Genomic DNA, 13,921 nt, shown 5'->3' on the forward strand with positions numbered 1-13,921 from the left:
GCTTGTGGAAAAGGATTTCAGATTACTTGCACAATGGGTACATTATTGAGTGCCTCTGTGGAAGGGCACGATAAAGGTGAAAAACAGTGATGGTGATAATACTAAAGGTGGAGAAAGGAGGAGTGTGGGTAAATGCAGCTCTGAGCCCTCCTCGCTTTATCGACATGCACATTATTTAGCAGCGTTCCAATGATTTAGCTGTAATATATACCAGAGGGCCCAGAAAAAATCCACAAGGATATCATGAATTCTGACACCAATTATTAGGCCAATCAGTGGCTTAAGTGCACTCCCTTTCAGAACTGAGCACTCAGCTTAAGAACTAAGCTTACAAAAAGACATCTCTGGGCCTCCCCCCATCCCTTGCTCTGGACCTATTAACTTTCTATGATAATAATTAACATCAAGAGAAGGAGAGACTGGGTGGGGAATGATGTGCCTTAATCACAGGTCACAAAGACCTTTCAGAAATAAGATACACAGCTAGCTGAAAGGTACACAGCTAGCTGATGAATGGCTGGGTGGGCTCCTCCACACAATCATCTTCATTCTACCAGGGCCTTCCTCTTAGCAGTTTCCTCACTTTCTTAAGGTGAAACTAGCTAACTCTGGGGGCTTAGACTGGGAAATGCTGGAGAGGGAGGTGCCATTGAGTGAATGGGACAAACGTGGGTTTTGATGTCCTCCATATCTGGCTTCTAATACTTTCTAACTATGGGACTTTGAATAAGCTAGTGAACTCTGGTGGGCCTGGGCTTCTTTCATGGTAATTTTGGGGACCATCACCTGCTGAGAGCCACTGTTGTGAGGAACAATGGGATATGAAAGTGAGGCAACTTTTAAACTTTTATTTTGAAACGAGTTCTGAGATGTTATGGGACTCGCTCAGTGTCACCAATCTGCACCACGGATCTGGACCCTTCAGCACCTCGTGCAGAGTTCGGTAACCAAGGCAACGAGGAGCCGCGGACGCCCTCACACCAGAGTACCGACGCCTGGCCCGGTCTCAGACTCGGAGGTCTCCGCCTCCGGCGTCTGGGCTCCGCCAGGGGGCGCGCGCGGCGGCCGCGCTCTAGCCCGCCGCGCGGCTCCCCCGTCTCTATGGTGGCTCGGGAGCGGCAGGAGCGGAGGCGCGCTCCCGAGGGGGGGCGGGGCCGCGCCGGGAGCGGGGCCGCGCGAGGGGCGGGAGCGACCGGGCCGGGAGGCCGGGGATGGGTGGGGGGGGGGCCTACTTCCTGGGGCCGGCTGTGAGGATGTCGCGACCGCCCCCGGGTGCCCCTCAGCCCCGGAGACGCCGGCGCGGCTCAGCCCGCAGCCCCCCTGCCTGAGGCGTCCGCGGCCCGGATCCGGCCCCTCCCCACCCCTCCCCTCTCAGGTGCGGGCGGGGCAGGCGGCCGCGGCAGGTGAGGAGGAGGCGGCGGCGGCGGCGGCGCTTGGCTCCGCGAGCGCCGGGCCTGGGGTGGGGTCCCGGGGGAGGCCGGAGTCGGGGGCGCTGCTCGGCCTCGGGTCTCGCCAGGCTGTTGTCCGGGGGCGCCTCCTCTGTGCGGGGCGCGGCCTGAGACTCTCCCTGCCTACAGGGGATGGGGGACGCCCTGCCTCGCTGGAAGTCTGCGCATTCAAGGTAGCCCGCACCTGTCCCATTAAAAGTCCCCTCAAAGGAAGCATTTCACCTGTGGGGGCAGTAACGGGAGACGTGTGTTCTCAAATATTTCCAAACGCCCTACAGATCGGCACGTTCAGTTGGCTCGTGGGGGGAAAGATACCGCTTTACAGCATAGGAAACCGAGTCAGGTACGCGGCGGCCTGCGTCTGCATTTTAAGGAACTAGCTTGACCCAGCTTCCTAGTGCAGGAGCCCTGCGGGCGTGCTGGAGGAAGGTGGAGGCTGGAGTTTGGAGGCTTGATGGAGAAGTTTGGGGATGTGGTTTTCCTTTCCCCCCCACCTCCGCCCCGCCCAGGGTCCACTGTTCTCTCTTTTGGGAGTTGTCCTCTGTTCATTTGAGGTGATGTGTGTGAGGTCGCCAGTGGCTAAGACGGAGAGGGACATGGGGCCTCTGTGCAGCTGGCTGCCCATGAAACATTTGACTAGGCTTGGGGAAGTATGCTAGACCTGGGGAACCAGAGCGTCGCAGACGTCTGCTCAGAGCTTGATTTCAGGCTGGCAGAAGATAGAAACAGCAGCATATTTTCTCCTTTTTTGTTGGTCTGTCATTTGTTCTAGGAGAAAAAGCTGCTTGTGTAATCAAGGAAGAGTGTACCATGCTCCTCCCTGTCTACCCCAGGGAAGAATTATTGTTAGCTTGGAAATAGGGCTTTACCCACAACTGCCACTTTGCACCCTGGCTAAAGGCCACTGTTAACGTAATGAACAAACATCCCCAGGTGCATGTGGCATTCTCAGAAAGTAAGTTCCTTGCCCATCCCTGTTACAGGTGGTTTGGAGGACAGAGACTTCCTGTCACCCCTGTTGGTGCAACTGTTTGGGGAGCAGTTGTGGTTTTCCTGGTAACAGTTCAAGTTACTGAAGTGTGGCCAAGGCTGCCACTTATTGGAACCTTTTTCTAGGAATGGGAGTAGGCAGGGGACATGGTGCTGGGCTGAGTTTGTGTACAGAATTCTAGGGTTGGGAGCTAGTTCACGGGATTTCAGGTTTGACAACGTCTTTATCGTTTTTTCCTGATTGCATTCTTTTTCACGTTCAAGGAAATAGATGATGGCAAGCATTTCTGAAACATCATGGCATATTTCCTAATAATTCTGGACTTCAGAGTACAAGTCATAAATTACAGTTTATTTAGAAGTGTTATTTTCTTAAGTTTGAAAATTGTATATGACAGTTGCAGCTTGATGTGGCAGGGCTAACAGATAACTTGATTGTGCATGAAGCAAATTTCCATGTAATCTAGGACACACACACACATTTTAATGTCTATTTAGTTTGGAAGATCAGCCCACTAAAAACTTTCATATTGATCAGGAAGACAGCTGTTATCCCAACTGTTTACATTGGGATCGGGGATTGTAAATCTTCTAAATTGACTTAATTTAACCAATTGCTAAAATGACCTGCATTAAAAGAGAGCTGTTCTCAAAGAGGTTAGAAATTAATTTGTTTTCAAAACTTTCTCATGGCCAAGCCAGTTGATAATAACTCTGCTTAGCACCCTCTAATAAGAATGCCTCTTTAAGGCCTCTTAAAATAGCAGTGGGAAAAGCATATTCAGTAACCAGCATTTTAAAAGACAAAACAAATGGCAACAATAACAGAAAAGGGCACAGTTTCTTCCCTAATTACATGTCCATTGTGATGTTTAATACAGTCACACCCATCTGTAAGAGTGTTGTGCCTAGAACTTTCTGAAAACACCTACATAAACCTAAGGAGTGTTAATGGGACTAATTCCACCTTAATTTTTTATTCTTAAAATAGTTTTTTATTCTTTATTACTGCTGTTGTTTTAAAGGTAGATTAGAGACTTTTATATTAAACTTGTACTGGCTATAGTGTTTATGTTTTGGGAGGAAAGATTTAACGTCTGCACCTTGAATCTCATAACCCCTGCAATACAGAGCTGAGTTATAATTTAGAGTTTAATGAGAATGCATAGTTTAAATTGCTGTTGCTGAGGTCTCACAGGGCGAGCTGCCTCATCATTATTGTTTGGTAATGTTACTGGTTATTATTTTTGTTTGGTTACTGTTTATTGGTAGTAGTGACTGATGTTTATGTAAGAAAGATTCTGGCTATTTGAAGGGCAGTCTTTTCATATCCAAACACACAACTTCCCATTGCTTCAATAGGGAGGTGGTGTGGTCACTTTCTTGTTTTGTGACTATATTATTTGGAGTTTTAAAATCCTAAAACTAGTTGGGCTCTTAATAGGATATCCTGTTATATCTCACATGAAAGCCATCCTAGATAGGTAGGAATCATCGGCCTTATGTGTTGAAAGACCTCAGCTCTCCCAGTTTCCAGGATTTATCAGTTGCCATGGTCAGGACAGTGGTTTTATCTAATCCTATGATGCCATTCTTAGCTTAAACCCATTATCCTCATTTATCTTCGTTAAGACTGTCATGAAGTTTCTCTGCTTTATGTAGTTCAGGTTGAATATTCCACATTTTTGACACATTTGGGCCTGTTAACGTTCTGAATTGGAGCAGTTAAGAGAATCTGCCTGTTTTTAAACATTTTCCTTTTTCGAGGCAAGCATAAAATCTGAGTTTCTTCTGGGGGAAACCAGCTCTTTAAAAATCTGATAGGAAAACAAAAGCTGGTTTTTCCAGCTTTTTACCAATATGAAGTCTTCTTAACCTTTCCTTCCTTTCTGGTTTTGCCAGTACAGTGATTAGTGACTAGTAGTGAATGATGAACCAGAGGCATTGGGAGATGCTGAAGTCTCCTGAATCATAAAAAGAAGGTCACATTGTATTCAGTGCAGCTTTAGTCTTTTTAGTGAGTTTTATTGCAAGGAGTTCTCCAAAGCCAGCCACTCCTTAAAAGATTAGGTACCTAGCAGTTTCCAACTGAGTCACTGAGGTTCTTTAAAAATACAGATTTCCCAGTTCCACCTCCTGGAGATTTTTTTTTTTTTTTGAGTGGGTTAAGTGATGACTGAGAATCCACATTTTATTTTATTTTAGTTAATTAATTTATTTTTGGCTGCATTGGGTCTTCGTTGCTGCGTGCGGGCTTTCTCTAGTTGTGGTAAGCGGGGGCTACTCTTCGTTGCGGTGCACGGTCTTCTCATTTCGGTGGCTTCTCTTGTTGCCGAGCACGGGCTCTAGGCATGCGGGCGCAGTAGTTGTGGCTTGCGGGCCCTAGAGCACAGGCTCAGTAGTTGCGGCTCACGGGCTTAGTTGCTGCACGGCATGTGGGGTCTTCCTGGACCAGGGATCGAACCCATGTTCCCTGCATTGGCAGGCGGATTCTTAACCACTTGGCCACCAGGGAAATGCCGAGAATCTACATTTTAAAAACCACTCTGGGCATCTACTTCCAAAAAGCTCCCCAAGTGATTTTGATCTGCAGCCAGGTTTAGGAGCCACTGTTGCATTGCTTTGAAATTATTTATAAATTGGTAGTCCCTTTAAAAGCATCATTATGTTATTCAGGATGTTTGATTTGCTAGAATAGCCCATTTCCTAGTCATGACAGATAGCAAAGAGCTTTTATAACTTTTATGTAAATTACTTTACAGAGAGGCCCCCTCTGCTGTATTATCTGCCTGGAGTCATGAGGGAGGGTTGGCGAAAGTAGCTTCCTTTATTTCCTGAGTGGACAAATGAATGATAATGTGGAAACCACTGGAGGTCTGAATGGGTAGTCAAGTCTAGTTCGGATCAGTGTTGGATAGGAGAGCTGCCTGGGAATTCTCTGTATGTAGGATTTTAAAATAAAGCCAACCTGCCAGATGTTTCATTTCTACATAGCTGAAACGCTTATTGGAAATAATGCATGCTTAATAGGCAATAAAATTTAGTCACAGGTCTTTTGCTGAGTTCATGGATGGAAAAAAATTGCTGAAATACAGAACCCTCTGAGTTAAAGCAGAATCAGGGCATTAAATATGTTAGTTAACGAATTAAACTTGGGAAAAGTGTAACAATTTAGGAAATAGACAAACCTGGTTTTGAGTCCCAGCTCCTCCACCACCTGGCTGTGCTACTTTAGACATGTTACTTAACCTCTGTGGGCTTCATTTTCTTCATCTGCAAGATGAAAATCATACCTGGTAGCATTGTTCTGTGGACAAAAAGAGAGAAAATCTCTTCTTTGTACATTGTACGGAACTCAGTGAACGTTCTCTTCTCCCACTTTCTCATAGGATTTTTATTCTGTAGGCTTAAGATGTCTTTCTAAATCTGGTCTTCTCTCTATCTCTTTCCAGGAATATCTACTTGGTCAGCTCTTTTAGAAAATGCATGAAAGAGTGAGGACTGAAGTTAAGAACTAGAGAATATGGGAAAGAGGAATGAGTCATAGACACTGGAAAAAATATTTTTTTAGAATGAGTGGAGTGTAGGCATATATCCAGAATTACTGTCTGCGGGAATAATGACATTATCCAAATTCTGCCTCAAGTATCTGCGCGGTAGCCTGGGAGCTCAGCTCAGGCTACCAGGCTTGGAGGGTGGCCCCACTAAGTAGCACCTGACGGCCCTTTCTTTCCTCATCTTCCTTTCCCCCCTCTCGGGCTCTTTTGTTTCTCTTTCCCTCTCTCCTCCCTTTCCCTCTTTTAAACTGCCCTTCCTTTCGACTTGCCAATCATGACCCTAGTAATTCGCAGACCAGGCCCCTGGAACTCGAGGCTAAAAGAGGTTGCTGGTTGCTAACACCTGTCTCCCAGCTAAATGAATAGGCTCTTTTGTGGGCAGGATGCTAAAAAAGCTGATTAGTAAATACTGGCTTAAAGGACCTATTAATGATCCAACATATGTAAATCATGGAGTGATTTAAAGCCATTTTAGAGATTTGTTTCTTATACTCTGCGTTAATTTTTTATATTGAATTAGGATATTGGCTGAATTTTTCCATGTAAACCTTGAATCAGTTTATTGCCCAAATGGACTAATTTTTGTCATATTGATTGGGAATCATTTATATTCTAAAGAAGTTTCTACCCTTAAGGGCCTTTGTATTGTTCTGCAAATGTCTAGTGTGAAATACAATTAAAGTTTTGTTCACTGTGCTGCTGACATAATTAGTTTAATTTCTGCTCCTTATATATTTCTCTTGGAAGCTGGGAAATTAAAATACTAGATTTTGCATAAAACTGCTTTTTTGAGGGGGTGATTTTACTGTCAGTTGAACAGACTTAGGCCCGAGGGTACATTTTTTAACATGTCTTACTTAACTTTCCTGTAATAGTCTCTTTCTCTCTATAGAATCAATGTATAATTGGCTGTTGAAGCATTCAGAAGAGACAGTGTTTGGCCTTTACCCTGTGATTATATTTTTTCCTATATCTCTTTTGAGGAAATGTGTGTAATTTTTGGAAACTCCTAAGTATATTACCATTACGAGAGCATGAGAACTTTTGCAAAGGCTAGAGAATGGAGTGGTTTTCTGAAATAAGCTGTATTATTTAATTCCCTCCCCAAATCACTGCTGTGTTCTTCTTTAGATCATAGTGCTTGCAGACCTTGATGTGAAAGTGGAAAGGCTGTGATGCCTGGCAAATCCTCTTCACAATTTTTCTATGATGCGTTTCACAGAAATGGCTCTAGTCTTCAGGAACAGAAGTCACTCTCAAGGAGACTTTACACTTAATTACTCTAATCCACACTTAATTTCTTACAGGATTCTTGGAGAGATTCTCACCAGGCTGCTGATTTCATGGAGTTATGACCTATGAAGGTTTTTTTTTTTATCTCCGTTAAGCCTGCTAACCTTTTTTTTTTTTTTTTTAAGGGAAAGTGACCTTGGTCTGGTAATTTCTCCATTGTCCTCTCCTGTAAAAAGATAAGCAAAACCTTCTGGCTCTCTCAGCAGCCTTTTTCAGCAGCTACCACCCATGTGCTGAATTTGAACTTTACACAATTTTTGTTGAGCTAGTGTCACTTGACTTTTGAAAGCTGCCCCCTCCAATGCTATAGGTTTAGCCTGCATCTCCTAGTTTAACATTCACACGCCTTTTCTAGAATTGCATATAATTATTATATGCAATTTTAATGTTTCATTATCTCTGGGTTGTGGAGTGGTCAGGTCTCCTAGGGACAGCCGATCCAATCAGACTGCTTGGAGCCAGAGTCTGATTTGCTGAACCATTTTAACTGCCTTGATCCACTTTGAAGAAATGCTGCCTAGTCATCCTGAAATTTACAGGAAGTTAGGCCAACTGGAGCCTCTGCTGGCCTCTGAGTGGTAATGTAATTCGTTAGTAATCAGCACCATTGTTTATTTGAAACTGCTGGGTTATGTTAAAAGACTTGGAAAAAAAGCTTTTCTTAAGTAAATAGAGCAGCCTCCTCTCCCACCCCGCCCCTTCTTGTTTTACCCTTTTCATTTACTTGGAAAAATCTTTCCACTCTTATTTCTGATCACATGCATGGAATGTGATGGAATCAATATCTTTTATGCTATAGGAAAGCTTGTTTTCCCTCCAGCAATTTCTGTGAATTCCCCCCACCCCCTTTCAACTTTCATAATGATTAAGATATCTGCTTGAGAAATAACCATGCCTCATCTTCTTCTGTTGACTTTACAACCTTTTCCTAAGTCTTGAGTCAGTGGGTCCATAGCCAATGAATTATACCTCCTCTTGATCATGCTCAATTATTATCTTCATGGCGTGGAAGAAGATCCACTAGAGCATGAGCCTTTATTCCAAAATCCTAGACAAAAGGAGCGTTCTGATTTGGGGAAAGAGGGTGGAGTGTTTTCCAGGACTTTAGAGGGAGTGGGTCAGCCGAAGTTCAGCCGGTTTGAGGAATCCTTAGTAAAGGATGGTTCTCAGGAAGAGGGCGGAATTGTCTTGGAATTGATTTTGCAGACCAGTAGCCATGGTTTGGGCAATTTGGATTTTATGGAGGTGAAGAGGAGCAGTTTGGTGTTAAAGTTTTGTGCCAGGGTGTGGGGTAGGAAGGAATAGCTGCAGGGCCTAGGACTTGCCCAGTCCGCAGTGGAAAATTCTTAGGCCTTCCGGTTCTCTCACTTCTGTCTACCTCTCTTTTTACCTTTTGGGCATGACTAGATTCAGGTGCCATTCTTGGTCATTTGTCATATGCTGATGGAAGTACCTGCATAGTCATTCTGTGTCAGAGCTGAAGTTTACCTTAGCCAGTGTTTGCTGCAGAGCTGGTGGGGAAAGGGGTCAAATGTTCCCAGAGAGCTTGACAGAGGGCACTCCACCTTCCCTACCACCCTCACCATATGGTTGGACGCAGCACTCCAGGTGATTCTGAGTCATCAGCCCCACGCCCATTGATCTAGTTCAGTGTTTCCCAACTGTTTGGACTGTTGACATAGTTGCAGACCGGCTGCTTGAGGAATAGTGACAGTGAACCAACCAATTAATGGGGGACATACATATGATAGTTTTGCAGTTTCACCTCCAGATGATCTTCGTCAGATTCCTAAATTTTATTTATTTGATTAACCTTTTTAATGTAGCATATCACCATGTCTTCTGTACTACCAAAACTAATATTAAAAGTGAAAATATGTTGACAGTTACATCTAATTTGGTGTTTGAGATACTGGCTATCCACACCTGCAGTGTTATTTGTGGAAACGCTCACAAATAGCCGCTTGAAATCTTTCTCCTCAACTCTTTTCAGAAACAGTACAAACATAAAAATAAGCCACTAGTTTTCTTTGGGAGGGACTGGTACAAAATTCAAGAGTTCTGAATATCATGTCAAGAAAGCAGTTCTTGGACTTCCCTGGTGGCGCAGTGGTTAAGAATCCGCCTGTCAATGCAGGGGACATGGGTTCAAGCCCTGGTCCAGGAAGATCCCACGTGCTGCAAAGCAACAAAGCCCGTGCACTGCAACTACTGAGCCTGCGATCTAGAGCCCACGAGCCCCAACTACTGAGCCTGTGTGCCACAACTACTGAAGCCCACGTGCCTAGAGCCGGTGCTCCGCAACAAGAGAAGCCACCGCAATGAGAAGCCCGTGCACTGCAACGAAGAGTAGCCCCCGCTTACCGCAACTAGAGAAAGCCCGCACGCAGCAACAAAAACCCAATGCAGCCAAAAATAAATAAAGTAATTAAAAAAAAAAAAAAAGCAGTTCTTGATGCCATAGCATGTAAATGTTTACATGTATTTTAATACACATTTGGTCTTCCCAACCAAACATCATTTTTTTAAATGGGGAAAAATTGAAATTTGTTGTTACATATTACTAATATTATAAAAGCATATTGAAATGTTTTCTTTAAGTTTTAATATACTGATTTAATATACTGATTTAAAAATACTAAGTATTTTAAAAATACTTTAAAAAATTTAAAAATGTGACTTTTTACCTAAATTAATTTCTTTACTGGGGTTTACACACAAATTGTGACCTTTTTTTTAATCCCTAGAAGCATTACTAAGATTATTATTGCAGTAGATCTCAAATTTTCATGTGTATCAGAGTCTCCCGGGTGCTTGTAAAAACCTGCAGTTTCCTGGTTGCTAGCCCAGACCTATAGAATCTGGGTGTTTGGGAATGAAGCTGGGGATTCTGATGTAGCTTATCTGCAGACCACACTTGGAGAAAGTAATACTGTCAGAAGGAACCACACATTAAAAAAAAATGATAATATTGAGAAATGCTGATGTTAGGGGGCTGCTTTTATTCTGCAGAGGAGGAATTCAAGGCACAGGAAAGTAAAAAGTCTCCAATTCACCCAGCGTCTCCAAGATAGTTGGATCTTGCAGACCAGCAGTGAGGTCTTTTGAGTCTAATTGGGTACTCTTTCCATGAGGTTACACCGTGGTGTACCTCCTTATTGGTTTCTCTGATTGCCCTCAAATCAGAAGCTGTAGGATAGGGCAAGGGTGCTTTGATTCCTTCAGAACAATAAGTGACACAATTGGCATTCAACTGTACAAAAAGTTAGTGTTTCTGAAACTGGTGAAGGACCAGCTTTGTAAAGTGCTTTTTCAGTCTATTGCCAACTAATATTTTTGTAAAGTACAAGAAAAATGAATTACCAGGAAGTCATGCACTTGGATGCACAGTTCATACCTACTATGAATTTTTTTTTACCTTGACATGGATGTCCATGGAGGGTGTGCGACTGCACACTTTGAATAGCATTGTTCTATTATAGGTGGTTCTGAGGACGTCTTAGGAACTTGATATCAAAGGTCCTTGATTTTCTTCCTTAGGCTACCTGTAATTGAGGCAACCAACTGAGAACTCCCTACTTGGAGAGAGAAGTTCTGTCAGTTGGTGATTTGCTAGATCAGAACCACGATTTTAATACTTGAGGATGAGGTGAGGATACTTACCTTTAATATATTTAAGAATATATTGATAGACCTTGCATTTTGTGCCTGTATCAGGAGGGTATTTACCTCCTTTGACTAAATATTAGAAGGGAGTTTCCCACTACTTGGTCTGTAACTTTACTTACAGTTAATAAAGATGCTTAAAGGTGGGAGACAAAATAAAATTTGACGGTGTGCCGTTTCTTTGAGACACTTCAGCGTGTTTGGTTTTTAGAAGCCTTTTGTAAGTAATCTAGGAACAAGCATTACTAGTTTGTGTGGCTATAATGTCAAAATGAGTGTTGATTTGGAGCAGGGGAAAAAAAATCTCTCCATGCATGCATTGTGTCCTGGTTTAATCGCTTGGTTGGATGAAATGTCAAACTTGATAGATTATTGGAGCTGTTATTTTTATTTTGGTGGTTAAACAATAATGAAACTGTTTGGATGTTTGCGGGGAACACTGCTTCCTGTGTCTGGACTTTGCTCTGGAGAAAGTTTCAATTGTTCAGAAGCAATACTAGTTAGAAAATGCAGCTTCTATGGCTCCTAGCACAGCTGTCTAAACTATTAGCTGTATTGGGGCCTTTGGACAAGCATTGTTTAACACTTTTGGACACAATTTATGTTTCTAATTCCAAAATGTCTATGGTTGTTGCTGAATAGTTGGGAAACCTAGAAATGGGAGAGAGGTGTCTAGGTAAAGTCAAGCCTTTTTTCTTTAAGCATCTCTAGAACAAACTCCATCTTTCTTTCTTTCTTTCTTTTTTTTAAAATTAATTATTTATTTATGGCTGCGTTGGGTGTTTGTTGCTGCATGTGGGCCCTCTCTAGTTGAGGCGAGCAGGGGCTACTCTTCGTTGCGGTGCGCAGGCTTCCTATTGCGGTGGCCTCTCTCGCCGCGGAGCACGGGCTTCAGTAGTTGTGGCTCGCGGCTCCAGAGCACAGGCTCAGTAGTTGTGGTGCACAGGCCCAGTTGCTCCGCGGGCATGCGGGATCCTCCCAGACCAGGGCCCGAACCCGCGTCCCCTGCATTGGCAGGCGGATTCTGCATTGCAGATTCTGCATTGCAGAATCCGCCTGCCAATGCAGGGGACGCGGGTTCGCGCCCTGGTCCTGCGCCACCAGGGAAGCCCCCAAACTCCATCTGTCTAACTGGGGTAGGGAGGGGTGGGGAGGCTGTGTGATGAGACTGGGCCTTGCTTTCTTAGGTACTGTTCAGTAGAATAGCATGTGTGCCAGGCTACAGAGGACTTTGGTCATTATAACCTTATGGTACTTCTCTTTATACTCTATTTTACCTGTATAAAAATTATCGGTAGTTATTGTGTGCTTTTTGTGTGCCAAGGATTTTGCTATATGAACTCATTTAACCCCTCCCAACAATTCTGCGAAATGTAGGCACCAGTATCTGTGTTCCGCAGATCAGGAAATGCGGCACAGAGAAGTTGAAAATGTGCCTAAGGCCACACAGTGTTTGAACCCAAGTAGTCTGGCTGGAAAGACCCGCTCCCAACCACCAGACCCCAGCTGCCTCTCACTCCATCAGCTCATCTAATTATGATTACTTATCAGAGTAAGTCTTTAGAAATAGGTTCTATTTCATAGAACGTGGGCTTAAAATTATCCTTTTATACATGGGCCTCCTTGTGTGGAAGGTGATTTTAGAATGTTATTAGCAGTCTTTGTTATTCCTTTACTAGTTTTAATTCCATTAGCACTGAAGGATTTTTTTTTTTTGTCTTTTAAATTTTTGGCTGCATTAGGTCTTTGTTGCTGCGTGTGGGCTTTCTCTAGTTGTGGCAAGCGGGGTCTAGTCTTCCTTACGGTGCGCGGGCTTCTCATTGTGGTGGCTTCTCTTGTTGCGGAGTATGGGCTGTAGGTGCATGGGCTCAGTAGTTGCAGCACACGGGCTTAGCTGCTTCGCAGCATATGGGATCTTCCCAGACCAGGGATGGAACCTGTGTCCCCTGCCTTGGCAGGCGGATTCTTAACCACTGCGCCACCAGGGAAGTCCTGAAGGATTGTTTTATAGTTTATTCCATGTTTTAAAATTGTAATTGTATTTGATATATCAACCAATCACCCTCAAAAGCACATTTGGCTAAACAGCTGAAGCATTGGGTTAGAGGAGAATTTATTGGTGGGTTTTCTGTTAAAAAAAATTTTTTTTTTGGAGTGTCTTTCTGTTTTTCAATAGGCCTTACCAGTAAATTGACCCTTGTGTAGGATACTGTAGATGTTGGTGGCCCGAGGGTCCTCGTGTTGTAAGTGATACTGGAATAAATGGTGGTAGACCACTTTCAGTAAGAAGCCCGGATGAGTATAGAAACTAAAACTTTGTGCCTGAGACATGTGACCTGCTTTCAGTACATGTGAGCCCTGGCTGGGAGAATCACAGAGGAAGCATCATTTAAATTTTTTCCACTAACATTTCCCTCACATTTGGAGACTGCTACTGAGACTTTTGTAGGAAAAACTGTTTGTAGTAGGAAACCTGTCACATGTGAGGTGCCCCACGCCAGTAACCACATCTTTCACAATTTATGTGTCTGATCGCTGCAGTTTTCAGATGCTTTTGATTTCAAGCAGGACACTTTGGGCTGAATGCTGAGCTTAAATTGCAGTGAGAGTTCACTCTGCATGGGTTACTTCTGCTGCCTCCTGGCTCATTGCTCGCAGCCCTGGGGAAGCTCAGATAAAAACACCAGTAGAGATGGGGCACAGGTAATGCCTGAAATGTATTTTAGGTGGTCGAGCCAGCAACGGACTCATGCTTAAACAATCTTTTTTTTTTTTTTTCTGGCATAGTAGGGATGGCAGAATAATATGAAATGTGCTTTGCCTTACAAACAATTCACCTTCCTTAATTCTCCATAGTGGTTGGACAGTTGAATGAGTAATTGTAATTGCACATTTATTGTCACATACATCCCTTTCCCCCCAACCAATCCTTGTCAACCAGTAATCTGTTCTCTATCTGTATAATTT

General features: G+C 43.6%; 1 protein-coding gene across 1 annotated transcript in view; it reads left to right on the forward strand.

Annotated features, from left to right (window-relative positions):
- Positions 1 to 1,281: 1,281 nt before the first annotated feature.
- RFFL (ring finger and FYVE like domain containing E3 ubiquitin protein ligase) overlaps positions 1,282 to 13,921 on the forward strand; it is a 67,372-nt gene continuing 54,732 nt past the window's right edge. Inside the window, exon 1 of the mRNA XM_082861209.1 lies at positions 1,282 to 1,403. The gene's annotated coding sequence lies outside the window, so the exon portion shown is untranslated. The remainder of the gene's footprint in view (positions 1,404 to 13,921) is intronic.

The sequence above is a fragment of the Leucopleurus acutus genome (assembly GCF_964270905.1).
Source record: "Leucopleurus acutus genome assembly, chromosome: 19".
Taxonomy (NCBI): domain Eukaryota; kingdom Metazoa; phylum Chordata; class Mammalia; order Artiodactyla; family Delphinidae; genus Leucopleurus; species Leucopleurus acutus.